We start from the raw sequence: 17,557 nt of genomic DNA, 5'->3' as shown, positions 1-17,557 counted from the left end.
TACTTAATACAAAAATAATGATTTCCTTTGTTTCTTAACTTAATGCTGTTTTGAAATAAATATCCAAATGTTTGTTTCGTTTCGAGGAAAAGTAATGATAGAAAAAGAAAAAGAGTTCCTTAGAAGGCTCTGAATCTTTCCAAGTTATGAGAGGATATAGAAAGCGCCTGCATTTAGTGAACGTTCTTTCAATGTTGAATGTAGACCGCGTTTTCGCATTTTGCAATTGAATCTCAATTTTGTACAGAATTTTGACGCTTTTATAAAAGTCCAAAATATTTTTAGTTTATAACTTGATACATATATATCACAGAGGCGATTTAAAAAGACATTTTTAAAGCTGTAGAAATTATGAAACACCACACCATGGTCACTTATAAACTGAACGACTAATAACGATTCGTACCTGTTATTGACAGTTGCAGTTATATAATTAATTAAATAAAACATAAAAAACAATATTTAAAACATTGCTTATATAGTTAAGATGAATGTTTTGAATAAGGTACCAAAATTTCGTTATAACATAATTAAAACCAACGTGTACATGCCTTTCCGTAAAACAGCACACGTATGAATGCACAAATGTATTCGTCCCGAAATTATTTTTACAAAAAACATAGTCCCCGGCATCCTTGTCTCAAAATTTGGTGCTTAGCTTAATTAATTCGCCTGCAAGTAGACTAAAAATCCACTAGCGGTTTTTAAAATTCGTCGTATATCCGTCGCGTAAAGTTACATTAATTACTGCATGTATACAAAAAAAACATGGCCCCTTCACATTTCTGTTTTTTTTTTTCTTCCCGCCGCAAATATCACGAGACCCATTATGGCCCCTCCAATTTTAGTACCCGCATTAGTTTGAGGTTCCAAACTGAAGAGCCCTTTTATTATGAAATCTTCCAATTACAGTTCCTCTTATTTAATGACATTAATGATAAAAACTTTACATGTTAAAAAACTCTCCTGGTACGTCAATATACTCATTGGTAGAGATCAACATTATTTTGTTTTAAAGTAGTGGTAACTTTTGTAATTAATAGGTTTTTTAACGTGATTGGGAATTGCTTATCTCAAGTGGCATTGAGTGGAACGGATCTTGTAGCCAATGGCCATATGAGCCGAAAGATTTTCGAGCGATGACCAAGAGGCGATAGACACGGCGTAAGTACGCTCCCCATTAGGTTATCCCTCCCCATATAGTTAGGCAGCGCAAGAATATCATCGGACGGCATTGTGGCAATCTCTGGGGGAAGCCTATGCCCAACAGTGGGCGTCTATCGGCTGACATGTTAATGATGATTAATGCGATAAGCAAAATACATTTTTAAAGTATAAAACGCATCTTCATTTTTTATTTAGAAAGTTTAAAATTCTCGTACTTTACCGAAAAAGGTAAAAGGAATGCCTCAAGGGAGAAATTTTCGTTTTTTCATGTGGTGTGATGTAAAGAAAGAGCATGTTGTAGTTAGTGAATGCCCATTCACAGTTGAAGAAACCAGGTCTTCAATACATAGTGTATGTGGCCCACGTTTTAGAATTCTTTTAAAGAAACTGGTAAAAACGTAGGCGTTCTTTGAAAGTCTTTCAAAATATTTATGCTTTAAATATTTCGACAATGACTAATAAAATATATCAGCAGATATATAGAAGGATTATAACTGTGTTTTTAATTACAACTAGTGTCCCCGATTTTGTACGATCAAAAGTTCTAAGACAGATTTGCCACTTTCCAAATGACAAAAAATTATTAATTAACATCTTTGTTGTTAATTAATTTATAATAACTTAACTGTCAAACGTGCAAAGTTAATTGTGAACTTTCAAATATAGTTTTGATAATCATTACACTTCTTAAACCTAACCAGTTTCTGTGCAATTTTTTACTGTTTTTAAAATGAAATTACTACAGATTATCAAGAAATTTATAAAAAATGTCAATAAAATGGGTGTGTTCGTTCGTGTTTATACTTAAATCATGTAGATCTTTTTACCGCTTTAAAAGAAATCTGAAACAACGTAAACGAAATATTAAATAACATTTATTGGTAGACAAAATAAATATGTTGGAATCTAACAAATACTTAAATTTTTTCACTGGCTCGTACATAACAAAATATAAACGTCAATATATAAACTACGCCAATTACTAAATACACATAATTATAAATTCAAATTAAAAATTTCGACAGTAGACATAAAGGAAGAGGAAAAACTATATAATAATAATAAATAATAAGCAATAATAACAAGTAATAGTGTATTGACGGTGTCAATTGTGTTTGTGTGTGAATGCGTTTATTTGATTAATGATTCCAGTTATATATATTATAAATTATACAGTAAATATGATGTATATATCGGTGTTACTTAATAATATCTGTAAAAATATGTTACACAATTATTAATTAATATTGAATAAAGTATTAAAAATATACCTATATGGTTTTTGAGAATAACCACCGAAAAAAAACTTTGTAATGATTATTAGATTACATTTTAAGTGAACATTGAAAAAGCGGCGAACACTTAATTCACAAGGTGTGCTAAATGCTATGAAATTATTGACAGATTAGTAACGTGTTTTTTGCGATGATTTTTGATAATTTTTGATCTTTTTTGGATCCTGTTATCAAAGCGCATACGTATATATTGCTCATTAAAAAGATTTGTCACTATGAAGTCGTCTTTGGTATTTGGTACATTTTTTGTTTTTGCTTTTAGTATTATTCTATGTACATCACACTTCTTGGGAAAATCTTTAACATTATTATGAACTTATAACACATTTCCGTTCACGTATTGAGAAGCAATAGTAAATTTTTATTATTTTTTCTCTTACAGATTGTCCACGACTAAAATTATACCCAAATGTTCTCCTAATTAAAGGTTATTTTATATCGAGTATTTGTTAAATTTTTAAAATGTGATTGTGTATTCTTTAGTCAATTTAAATGCGTGTTGGAGGAAAATGTCCCGTTTAGTTAAATGTGTATTTTTTTTCTTATATGTTACAATCCATGCCTGTTATACTCGTATTTGTTGTCGGGTACAATGGCTGGATATAGAGTGAGACGCGATCCGGATATTCAGTCATAATTGCACACACCGCAAGTTCACAAGCGGCGTCTTCACTGTAATTGAAGTGAGTTCCCGCACGCCCCGCTGTTCATTAGAGCGAACACGTGCATTGCCGCAGATGCGCATTTCTGATAAGTCAAGCTTTAAGGAGATTAACCCGACGTCATACTAGATATAAATTGCTTAATTTATTGTTCTTTATTATTCATTAATGATTACAAATGAACAAGGTTTCTGTAAGTTATGTAAGTACGCTTGATGAATTTATTATAAAATTATTCCTTTCATTAATATTGTATTTTATTTTTTCCTCAATAATACACATTTTAAGAGTATATAAACAGGATAATTGGCTACAGACATAAAAACTTGTCGACAAAAAGCTTGTACCTATTTACAATTATCCTGTATAAAGAGATCACTCTGTAATAAGAAAATCATTTTTTCCCGATTGGGATTCGACTGGCCAACAATGTGTGGTAGTACAAACTCGGTAGAGATAACGAGTAAACACTAATAAATTTTAATCCGTAGTAATCCGGATTTTTAAAAAGCTGTATATCATTAAGTTATTTATTATTTCTAAAACCATTGATTTTTGTATAGGGTGTACCATAGATTTATTGACAGCAAATGAGATATCCATCCATCCTTTTAAAACTTAACACGTATACGCAATCGACCTTTGTGCATACATCTAACAATAAATATTTCAGACATGTAATCTAAACTCCTCGGTACAAAATAAAAAAAAAAATATTTTTTTAAAGTTAATTATAACCGAACAGACCCGCTAACTGTCAAAATAGGTTATAGTTTTTCTCGTTCCTTTAAAAGTGCTTTATATTGTGAATGCGGGCTTTATAAGTAAAAGTATACATGTAACAGTATAAAAGTACAGTAAAAAAAGTTTTAGATTACATATTTTGGTAAAGGATTGGATAATGTAAAAGTACTCTTAAACAAACTTGTAAAGAAATTATTAACAGGCGGTCCACATAAAATCATTTACGAAGCAGTTTTGTATGTCAATAAAAGAACGCAAGAACAACATGATATTCCTAAACTTTAAGCTACGAGGATTTCAAATACGCTCTGATCTGAAAAGAGCCCGCGACAAACTCAGAAGAGATTTTTTGTGGTCTCTTTTACATCGAGAATACTGTTAAGCGCGAGCTTATGTTATTAAAGTTTAAATATTCTAAAATCAAATGTTACTACTGTTACTGTCTCACTATACCTTTATCTTTACGTTCTGGTTTTGAAATCTAGTCACCAAAACACTTCAAGTTTAAATTCAGTATCCATTCTTTATTACATGTAGCATGGCATTTGTATAATTGTATGTATAGAAGTCATATATCCTAAACAGACAACATTAACTTAAATAACTTAATTAGTTTTAAAATTTCCTTAAAAGTATTTACAATAAGATAATAATATCAATAAAAATAAAATACAATACCAAAATCTGGGATAATCCACTAGATTTTTTATTGTAAGTGTTAGCTTATTCATTCGTCCGCATGAATTTAGATAGTGTAAGAGAAGTTCTTTTAAGCATTTAAAAGGGTCTTTTATCGGCGTAAAACACCCTTTTTATTATTACACAGAACTCAATATCTTTGTGCGGTTTTAAACGCGATATATTTATTGGGTTTTCGTTAAGTTGGTGTCTATTTTATTGGGAAATTTACACGTGGGAAATTTAAATTTTAACGTGTATTTCTTAACTGCGTAGTATTTTAATATTTTACTCTTGCGCCGTTGCCTAAGATTAAATGTTAAGTGAAACTTTAATCTGATCAATAACCTTGTTAGGTAGCTTCCACTGGTGTTCTTTTTTGTTTTTTCTTTTAAGACCACCATTTATCAATCACACAACTTACCTTAAACGGTATATATTATGTTGGCTAACGAATTTGTAGCATTTTGCCCCACTAATATACAAAAATTCTGCTTAAAATTAAAACAATATTTGCCTATCGCAATAGAATTTTTTCAAATATGTTGGATTTACCGAATACTTCATTGTATTTGGTTAATTATCATTGTAGAAACTGATGTGACCTTATTTCTGTTTAATGTTGTGAAATGCTAATAACTTTTAGACACGGTACTTTAACTGTCTCAAGTAAATCGGTACCTACGTTTCAAATAAACAAAAAATATATATTTTAACGACTTAGGAATATATGAGTGAGTCTAGTCTATCGAGTGTTTTGGCAATATTGAAAAGAAAAATGTATGTTTGAATGAAAGTGATAAATAACGCTGTTTAGTAGCAAATGATCATCTGTAATTATCCACGAACATATCGTAATTGTAAGCTTTCAGAAAAGTATTTTATTTTCGTTTTATTTTAGCTGTTAAATTTTATCGCTTTACTTTACGTATATGAGTGTAATAAACTTTATTAATTGTGTACGTAACACCTTATAAAATAAAATGAAACTGTACTGCAAACACATAACTTTTAACTATGTGTGTTGATACTTAATCCTCTTTTATGCGATCTTTAACAAATATTTAAGTAGACAACTGAACGCGTAAATGCACATTTAAGCTCTTTAAGCGTATTCCTGAGAAATACGGTGGCATTTTATTTGTAATATCATCATTTTATTGCCTTCGGCCATCTTTTTAAAAGTATTTTTCGATAGTATAAATCGTCAATATACAATGTAAAATCATGACTTTTATTGTTGTCTTAACTAGGGAAATTACTCTGTAAAATAACTACCATCTTACGTGTTTATTTATTTATTAATTTGTGTAAAATAAACACCGTATGACTTACAAACATCTAAATACTATTATGGTCATCATTTAACCTGTAAAACTTCTAAACATTAGCCTCCCCTGTAAATACTCAATAGAGTCAGTAGGAAGCAGCCTGCATCTAGCGTTTTCTATCTTAACTAGTTCTATTCTAATCTTAACTATCTCTGCAAACATTTGTAATAACAGAAGTTATTGGCCTGTCGCATTAAAATAGAAACAATAAGTTATTGAAACTTATTTCAGAGTGATGACTTTACACAAGGTGATTGGAATGAGCAATAGATTAATACCTCTTAAACTGATCGAGAAATAACTGATGTCCTGTTTTACCTTTGAGCCATATATATTTATTAAACTGGCAAATACCGCGGACGGTAATAAATATTGACGTCTTAAGCAAGCGTAATGAAAATTACGAGCATCCACTCGGGGCGGCTTTTGATCTAATAAATTTAAAGATTAAAATACCCTTTTCTATAGAACCGTTGCTGAGTATAGTTTAACCTTACTGAAGTATTATTTTGTGTAAGGATAATTTTTAATTATTTTTTAACGGCGTTATACGTGCTCGAACATTTAAAATGTATTTTATTTTTAAATTACATTATTTAGCAGTCGTGATTTAAAATTTGCACCTTTATAGAAAATTAATACGGGTTTTTTTCTTCTGCCATTTATATTAACCGCAAAATCAAAATAGTCATTATTTTTATATTGCTCATTGTAAAGTAAAGAGAATTTTGATATTTATTTACTCTTATACAAATACATCAATAATAGAAACGTTCAAAATTATTTCTCTGATAATAATTAACATTAAAAAGAGTAAAATATCATGTTTATACTATATCAAGAATTCCTGGCAATTATTTGTACAGGAACGTGCAAATTTAGTTAAAAATTTAGATTAAATTGAAAACGAAGTATCAAGTTTTAATGATGTATTATTTGATAGCAAATTAAATATTTTAACTCTTATTTTATTTTTTATTTCTGTGGCCCTGTATTGTTAGTTTCGATTAGGATATTTTTAACAACTCTGTTGATAGATGATTCACATTGTTGATGTTAATTACATAATAAAAAATAAAATAACAACTTACATATAATCGGTAACAAATCAAAACCATATAATTGATTTGGGTAGAGATAGCTCAATAGTAAGGACTGAGACATACGGCCGTAGGTCGCAGGTTCGTTTCCCGGGGTACAATCTTACAAAGTGTGAATTATTCACACTTTGTGCATTAATTATATAAAATTAGCTACTGCTTAAAAACTGATACCACAATGTGATCGCAAATCCATTTGACCAGGGTGATGATTACGGTATATATTATGGCGACGCATACTATATAATTAACGTATTCTTTTACTAAATATTATAGTACGCTCTACGATGTTTAACATCTCAAATAGTTTCTTCATCTTAAAACTTCAATTTACTCCTTTAAAAAACCCTGCTAATACAAAATTTATAAAAGTCATACATGCCGCCACCATGAAGATATTCACGCAACTGTAATTTCGTATACGGAAAGTTGTCCTGAAATACGTGTTTCTTCTTTCATTTTAATAAAATATGTCTTAAAGTAATGTAAGCACGTCAAGTCTTTAAATTCTTAGGCCTTTGAAAACTCCGCGGTGTATTCATTTATTTCTTTTACGTCTGGTTTGTGATTTACGAAAAATATAATACAGAGAGCGGAATAAGAAAATGGAATGGCTTCCTAAACATACTTTCGAAATGTCATTTTAAATATTTGAACATCAAAACGACTTGCATTTGCCAAAAGTACAGAATGCATGCTTGCAGCTTGAAGTTCACAATTGTGAATGTCCATTCACTAAATGCAAGCTCTCTGTGTAGACTCTTAAGTTGAAAAGAGTAGAGCTTACGCTCTCTAAGAATTTCTCTTTTACAATTTTACGTACATCCTAAATTTTTAGCAGAACTTTAGTTACTCTTGTTTTTAATTTTTTTTAATATTTTTACCTCAGAAATACAGTCATTACAAGTTTTTTGTTTGCGATGAAGCAATTACATCTAACATCCTTTTATTAACACAATTTTGTAAAATAAGTATATGATCGAATTAGGAATGAGGAGATCCGTAGACGAATGAAAGTAAAGAGCTTATCTCAGTGAATTGGCAACTGGCAGCGGGCGAACTTTATAGTGCATAGAACAAATGGCCGGTATGTCTCAAGGTTTAAAAGTGAAGACCAAGGAACGGCACATTCGGCGTATTACGCCAATCCATGAGGTGGACTACCTTGTTAAGTTCGTCGTTAAATCTTATAAGATTCCTGCAGTTAAAATAATTATGATCACCATACTAAAAATCCTCCTTTTAAACTCCTAACCCCCTTTGCAAATAAAATTCTGTAAATCTCTAAAACGACTCGCATATAACCCATATTCTAGTGCTAAGAATTTTATTGTATCAAAAAAAAACAATATTTTGTTTAAAAAAAAGGTATTGCACAATGTACGTACATACAATATCAAATTTAAATCAAGTAATTGTTATTAAATCTTCCAAAAATGTTTATCATTATTTTAAAATCTGTGTAACATTACTTAATTCTTAATACTATGTATGCATTTGTCGCTTATTACTATGAATATATTTATTTATAAAAGTCGGCAAACATGACATCGTGTTTTAATAACATTAATGAAGTTATTTCTCTGACACACGTGTGGAATTTGTGTTGCTCATTAGCTGAAAAATAAGTTATTCTTACGTTCATCGTTTTATTACTACCTCTTTTTAATAACCTGCATAGTATTTCTATTATAAGTTATTTTACATGTTTGTAGAAAATAACTGGTTAACAAGCATCACAAGGTGACTAAACCTATCAATACCAAAGCGCCCGCGGCGAACTTCAACGCGACTTTAGGTAAAAATCAAGGCTAGGCAAAATTTCTGAATACGGAATCAAAATCCAACTTGATATTACTTCTCTAACTATATGCAAATAAAGCGTCATTGAAAACAGGATCTTTAACAAATTGTATTGTTAATTTTCTAACAAATGAGCTATACATTCACCCCTTTAAACCATTTAGACCTTTTATATATATACTATATAAAGTCATCACTTTGAAATAAGTTTCATTAATTTTTTTTTTTAATTGGAATGGGACAGGCCAATAATTTTTGCCAAATATTTAATATGTAATTCGAATTTTAAAACCGTTTTTCTTACTACTATGTCATAACGTTATATATTATTTTTTAAACAAACTATTTTTGGATAGAGTGTATCTTTCGTTAATTGACAAGAAATGAGCCCACTTTCACCTGATTATAGCTTGTTCACCTATTTAAAATCATACTGTATACATTTTTCTAATGTTATTTTTTCTTTGACTGTATTGTTGCGGAATGAATATTGACGTCTATTAAGTACTAAACAACAAATTAGATTGACATGTTTCAAACAATAATGACATAAAGAGAGAGACACTCAGTATTCCAGTTACAGACAGGATTGTAAGCGATGTCTCCAAAGGTTTTTATCTAATTTTATCCGTCCGTATCCTTCTTTATATCGTTACACGCTAGAATTGGATTTTGAAACAGTACTTACCTTGTTAGAAAGCTCTATTTGTTAAATAAGAAGTATAATAATTTTCACGTTTTTTATAATGTAACACGTAATAAAGAGTAAACCACATACTATCTAATGTAATGTTAATGTGTTGTTTTCTCTTTTGTTTTACGACAGACTACGTTTCTGACTGTAATACAAACGTGCTCGTCTTAAAAATAAAGAATTTAATTTTAGATCGAAATTATTACATATCCAGTTAAATTAAAAATATAGCTGAGATAGTCTTCAGTAACATTCATGTAAATTACAAAAGTGAAAAATACATCGATACAAAATATATTGATTTGTAAAATAAAATTCTAATGACTTATCTAATAGTTAATAATCCTTCGGGGTTAAAACAAAGATTTTATTTTAACAATGCATAGTGTCGCGAAATAATATTTGGTTGCTTGAATTCCCCATAATTTTTTTGTCCATTCCAGCTATGCTGCCAACATGTGTCAGTGCATACACAACTTTCGAACAAAATTAATGTTAGCCAGAACGTTGCACGAAAGGAAATGAAGGTGGCGCAATAGGCACTTTAAAAAATAAAAAAACGGCATTGTATTTGAAAATATCATTTACCGTATACGGCATTTACATTGATATTAAATGAAAATAACGTCTTCAAGTTGTCTTGGTTAATTCATAATAAAGAACAAACGTATCTTAATTTTTTTCTACAAATAATGTTAGGATATTTTCTTACGAAAATCCTTTACCGCATTAAATAAAAATCTCAAATCAGTACAATTATCATCACCGTTGTCCGACCGATTTATACCAAAACATAAAGAAGTGCAATATTGCTGCATAGCAATTACATTTTATAAACGCAAAAATATGAGGAAGTATGTTTTTACATTTCACTTCCAGAGGCTTTCCATTCTAAAATCTCGTAGTTTTCCATTCTGTGCTAAACTCGAATGCGAGTGTAGCGCACACGTCGAGAGACGAACAATACAAAGGCGGGGAGCACGTCACCGTGGAGTACCATCGTCTACTCTTTTCGGCTGCGATATCCTTCAAAGGTAGCTCTTATCTTAATATGCCTGTTTTACTCTTATTTCGCGTCACATTAAAAATCCGCGCTTTGATACAGACACGGGAATGACGAGCGATGTAATGAAAATAAAAGATATTTTCAGTCTGCTTGTAACTCGGTATAGTTAATACCATAGTCAGACAGTAGCTTAATACGCTTGTATCTTATAATGAAATGGAAAAATCCTCAATAAAATTACAGGCAACGTTTTATTATTATAACACTAATGAAAAAAATAGATAGCAGAGAAGAATGCTTAGATAGCACTCACTATAGTAATTTATTTTTCTTCATTCATTTGCATAAAATAGTCAATTTATATTAAAAAAAATATATATTTTCATTTATCGAGCAAATGACCGTTGCATGTAAATGCATCGTTATCTCATATCATATATATATATATATATCATATAGTGTGTTTTAGTTTTATATATATTTTTCATACGTCCGCCACAATATCTCGCATTTTTTCTTCTTCCTTCCTTCACATTTTCTGTCATTATTATTGCTTTTATTTACATATCTTCTATGAAAAGCCTTTTTTTAAACTTTTGATTTCACAACTCTCTTACAATTTCTTTTACAATTCTCATTTGTTTTTACTTTATAAGCATTTATTTACAATTATAATTTCTGAAAATGTCTCCTTTTTATATACCTGTTTATATATTCACCCTTCCTTAATATTTGTTTATTTCTTTACCTCCTTTATTATAATTTTTGCATATTGGCCGCTCAGAACGTTAGCTGGTTAGGCCTTCAAATTCTGGATTGAAGACCATGGACCGGCAAGCGCCGCCTAGGACCTAGGATTTAAAGACTGGTTAAACACGATTAAAACTTGTATGATGTGTCTTAGACGCATTAATCCTGGTCTATGGGCATGCACCCTCATATTTCTGCAAATTCAAAGTGTCGTTCGTCTAACGAACTCAGGCAGTGAACTACATAGTCCAATAGAATACTGTATGGTACAGTAGCTTCTATTAACATGCTGATTGTTTCTTCCAACAATATTTTTTTTTTGATTGTTTTTCTTTTCAGCACAGATAAAAAAATGTGTGATAATTTCTAAATGGTGGATACTTAAACATAAAAGAATTTCAGAAAATAAAAGAACAGAGCTGTTGTTACACCGCAAAGAAAACTTTTAAAAGAAACTATTTTCCGAGTCAATTCGCGAACGACGTGTAGACAGACCATTTGCATTTTTATTGGAAACTTTGAAGGAAGTAATGGATTTGATAGAGCGAAGAAGCCATTAAGGAATTTTGTTGTTTTCTTTGCGTTTTCTCTGCGGAGTACATCCTTAAAGGCATGATTTATTAATTAAAACGAATAAGTATGTAAGTGTTAATAATATATTTAGACGGCGCAAAAATCTTTTGTTTCTTGCTTTATTTGCTACTTGACTCGAAACGCTTCGTACAATCAACAGACATAATATAATTTGTACAATCAAAAGTTATAAGTTTTTTACAATCCAAAAGACAAAACAATGAAACTTGTTTGTCAGTGATGAGTTTATTTATTGATTTAATATGTTATTAACAAGGAATGGTCACTTATATAATAAGTTTTATATTTCGCACCCGTCAAGACTGTAGTATGTAAATATATTTTAATTATATTTTTTTTCCATATCACACGAATTTTTTTGTTTGATTACATCCTAATACGCCTATTTAACCAAAGTGAAATGTTTGATAGCTAGGAACAAGTGCTTTAATTCACTCTTCATAAAAAAAATCCGAGTCTAATTAGCGAAGTCGTTGTCAGTTTTCGTGGATAGTGTTGCTATTTGGTTATAAATTTTTAATGTATAGGTATGTTTGGCAGGTTAGCGAGTTGAAATGACAGTGGACAGACTAAAGATAGCGCAGAAGATGTGGCCGCCGAGGCAGTGGGTGGAGACCACAACTGACAAGCCCAGCGTGGCATGTCCACCCAGGAGGGAGACAGAGGAACCTTATTAAGCAAAATAGTCAGAAATACCTGAATGCACGAATATAACTGAATAACTAGTTTTATTAGAAATAAATGTATAAAGCCTATATGCAGCTGTGAACGTTTTGCAATTGATATGATGATGATTTTAATGATAGGTTCGAATATGGAAACATTAATATTATGAAACCGCAGTTTATGAGACCTTTTGTATCTACAAGGTTGGAAGCTTAACTTCAGCACTAAACATCCTACGTGCGAAATTATGATTATAATCATTAAATGCTACTAACATAACTTTTCATAGCATTTTTTTAATTTAAATAATTTTTAAAGAAGCCTTTTAAATAAAATGAAAATATTATTTTAAAAGATAAATTAATTTAAATTGCATTTAATGGCTTTCACGACTAAATACCTATAAATTACTAAAAAAATCAGTAATAAAAATTAAAAATGTTAGGAAGACTGAATTTATTGAAAAAAAAAATTCCGAAAAAATCTAGTTGAAAATATTTAAACGTGTATTTTACATGATTTAATTTAATAATTAGGGACCATATTTTATGAGTTTAAATGTGGCTACATCTATGGTATAGGGAAGAGCACTTCAATTTATGTGCGTAATTAAGTGGAGTTTGCGTTGGAGCCCGATGCTCGGCACTTTCCAGCGGTAAATGAAATTTACGTACGCCTCTACCTTTTAAATGATGTTAAGTTACAAGCGCCAGCGGTTGCAGAGAAGACAAACATTTTTTTTAAATATATTCCTTTTATTATGTTACGGTATACAATTTAATGTTCGAAATTTTAAAATAAAATAATGTAAACTGCAGGCTTGACGATTAAGTTTCTAGCGTCGCTTCTTCTCAACAAGTGATTAAACGTCGAATCGTTGGCAATAAAGAATAACGTACAAAATACTTTGTTAATAAAATTCAAAGAAATAAATAATTTTTCCTCTTTGTTATTTTTTTTTGTAAGTTTTTGTTACATAATTGTTTCGTGTATATTTCATTCGCGATTAAAGTAACAAGTATAAATTAGCATTTTCATATAATTTTTATTAAAACTTTTTATTTACATTTATATAAGTAAGTAGTGCGCAGAACAGATAGTTTATTGTGTCTAAACACTATGCCATCTAGCGTTTAATTTATTTAAAAACTGAAATGATGTGGAGAATGTATTTATTAAAATACATAGTATCATCATGTTTTTGGTTCTTAAAGGAACAAAAATTGCAACTACAAAAAGTTGGGTCGTTTCTTTTGTTGAAACGCGTTTTTCGCTCGCACCAAACCGGAAGGCTTTTAGTCTCAAAACGTAAGAGAAAAGGGTGCCCGAGACGCTGACTGCGCTCAATTACATTAATAATCTTTAGTTCTTCCAAAAAAGGTGATTATTTTCTTGCGCAACTTTCTAAACGAGATGCAATCGAATTCCATACGATATTAGAACTGTCCAGTCGATTATAAATCAATCTCGATGTTTATACGTAGTAAATTCTTTCAAAAATTGTATTTGATTCTTTATCCTAATATATAATATTCAGAGATTCTAAGACGTCATTATCCATACGGAAAAAAGTAACATTGATACAGTGATATGGTGATATTGGCTAAATAGTGAAAACATTAGGCAGCTCAATATAGCAAGCGGGGTAACGTAAGGATTCCGCGTTTAGAAACTTTTTATATAAGCACCGGGAGTCAAAATGAACCAGTGTAGTTTTGCAGCTCGCGACAAATAAAGCCTTCCAAGTTCAAGACCAGTTTTTCTTCAATAGCGATCAATAAACTTATAAATATTTCGATTAAAAATTAAAAAAAATACATCTACTTGCCTCTACTTCTTTTTTAAACAATAGAGTAGAATCTGGTAATATATTTTTGGATTATCCCACCGAGTTTTTACTTCCTTTTATCTTTGCTATGTATATATAAAACAAGTGACTGTCTACATTCAAATGAAGAACAGTTTCTCGATGAGACTGTAATGGGGAAATATATTTTGTGATTTTGTTTATAATTCGGTTCATTTATAACATATCAGTTATAACATATTAGAACTAATTAATGTATAAAAATTGTAACAAATGCTTGGACTGATTTTATTTTTTACAACCTAAGAAACTGTAATATTTATATATTTTACTTGAACTTACAAGCCCATGGGCAAAAATTGTGTCATTGCATTTGTATCACTGTTTGTATATTTTTTTGTTGTAATTTATCATTTAATTATTTTTATCTATTATTTTCTCTCTCTATATATCTTTAATTCAGATTGCGATCTGTAAAGACCGGCCAAATAAAAATAAATAATCAAATAAATGGTGTCCCTTACTGAAAATTAGCGCTGAAGTAGGGGTTAGTGAACTGAGTAAGGGGTATTGTTAGTATTATTGTTTTTAATAATATCTTGCTTGTTATAATTTTAATATTTGGTAATTTGGTGCATAATTTACATATTCTAATTGTAAGCCAACAATAACCCTTCTTTTTTTTCTTTATTATTTATCTCGGCCGTTTGTCGTATTTTTTTAATAACATACACAATGGCGACTAGAAAGATTAAACAACTTAATAATACTGATTAATGATTGATTATAAATTTAAACAAGTTGTGTAATTATAGTTGGTACAAGAAACATGATTTCTGAAGATTTTTTCTATTATATTGCGTATTTATCGTACTTTACAGCGGTTTTATTTATATTCAAATTTAAAATACAAAAGTTATTTTATATCAGTTGGTAAAATTATGAATATCATAAAACTTCCAAACCACAACACCAGATTATTAATACATCGGAGATTTCGTTTTCTCTGAAGGTCGTACTATGATGTTTAATTTTGCACAAGAGAACGTAGGCCAGACCGTCATAATGAAGTAAAATATTCATCAGACGGTGTCTGGAGACAAAGCGAACGCGCCTGCCGAAAACATAGCTACATTTAGAGTGACCATATTTTCTGTCTTTTTGAGAAAATGCTCGCAGAGAAAAATTTGAGCCTTATTTTTCACGGGAAATCTTTTATACGAAATTTTGGAAAGAGATTTGTACAATATTTTACACAACGAGCATTTTTGTAGAAATAGTAATGAAAGAAATTATATTTAAATTAATTTTAAATGCTTTTCAGACAGCTTGTTAGGAGGTAACTACTTTTAAAAATTTTTTATACAGTTTAGATTCAGAGAAAAGCGTTGCATTAAATTCTTCAAAAATTTTCTAAATTTTACTGGTTTTTTTCCGAATAATAACATGCATGTATATTTTTTAATATATTGACGTACCGTAATTATGGTTCCTATTTGCGTCTTAATATTCTCTATATTTCACGAACGTAGTCTAAGCTGTTTAAACAGCTAGTTGAAATCTTTAGTACACCGTACTTAATAAAATTTACAGATTCTTTTCTGTTGAGCGTTAATTCATCATCATAATTTTAGCCGTAGGTTGTCCACAGTTGGACATAGGTCTCCTTCTTGTAGTTCCAATCGGACCTTTTATAAGCGGCCTAGCCTAGCGCCCATTATTTTTACAATAAATGCACGAAGAAAATTTCTTTTTAAAGTGTCACCTTTTTACGAAGGTCAGCTACCATTAGAGCAATATTAACTTTTGATATCGCAATTTTAAACGTCGAACGGGTGCCCTTTCCAAATCACTGGCGCAAGTTTTTAAGCAAGGTATCGTCTTCGACCCACACTTTGTTTTTTTTTTAATCTTACCCTGTATGATAAGTTGCAGTAGCACGTGTTTTGAGTGTCTGTAGAAAGTTTAATTACTTGAAATAAATCAAAATATTCACTACTGTGAATAAAGGTATACTATTTAAATTGAAACAATAGATGCTTCAGTTTCAATGAGATGAGAATGAAAATGCTTTAATTACTCCTGTATAATCACTTTCACAATATGAGCGAACTACATTCGCAGTTTCAATGGATCAATCGAGTAACTATTGCATCAGTCGAGCATTAAGTCGAAGTCGTCCCAATTCCCCGAGAGCATCTATAAGATTACTTATTAAGCAGATTACGGCGAAGTCGGAGCCGTGAAGGCATACGCCAAAACTTATTCAGCGCTCGCAGACGGGCGATGAATTTTTGAGAGGCCTTGACGACGTGTGCCAGGAACGACTAGTAAAAGGTTTTTTGCAGAAAAGGAATCGGCGTAGATAATGAACCAGCGAGACAGACCCGCCTACTACGTTGTAATACACCGGTTATACTAACCCCGGTGTTTCACAGCGAGCCTTCATTTTAAAAATTTCGTGCTGTTCATTCGTGCAAAAATTAATTGGGTTCCCACTTTTTTATACCAATAATCCCTTTCAAGCCAAAATAAATACGGCAACGTATTAGTTAAGTAAATATTAGTTAATATTATTAACTTTATTAGTTTTCAGTGCAGATTAGAAGACTTAAAGTTTATATGGTATTTAAATGCGTATGTGCGTGTCTTCAATAATTATATCAGCCGGTAGATGTCCACTGCTAGATATTTGCCCTTAAACCGTTTGGAAAAGTTCTACATCCGCCCGTCTTTCGACAACCTTAAGATGGTCGTCTTTTAATCTGGAATGTAACGTCCTATGTTACATTGTCTCTTCATGATCTCCACTTGAGAAGCTAAGGACAGACAGGTCTATTTTCTGACAGGCCTGCTGTGTAGCCTTTTTGCTACTTATTTAATTTCCCGATTCCCCTGGCCTTTGACAATTAATTTTAACAATCCACGTATCTCATCATAGTCTTCAGTAAAAAGAAAAAAAGTTATGAGGTATATAGTAACATTAACTAATAAAAATAAATAACGCAAACATAATGACTCGTTACATTTTCGAGAAAATTATTCTTAAAATTATATCAATTATTGCAGATAAAGACGCGGTAAAATGTTTACATTACCATCGTTACGAGTTCTTTGCACTTATCCTACTAGGGGGACTGAAAAGTAATGTCGCTTTCTTAAGTTAAATTCACGTGACTACATTTTTAACAAATTTCTATTTCTAACTACAAATTATTCACATTCGTTATCAGCAATTTTTTGCCATCTAGTATACAGAT

This window comes from Battus philenor, unplaced genomic scaffold, assembly GCF_028537555.1.
Source record: "Battus philenor isolate CCGP_79_NKW_IND1 unplaced genomic scaffold, ilBatPhil1.0.hap1 SCAF_8, whole genome shotgun sequence".
In the NCBI taxonomy this organism is placed as follows: domain Eukaryota; kingdom Metazoa; phylum Arthropoda; class Insecta; order Lepidoptera; family Papilionidae; genus Battus; species Battus philenor.
This window is presented reverse-complemented; position numbering follows the sequence as displayed.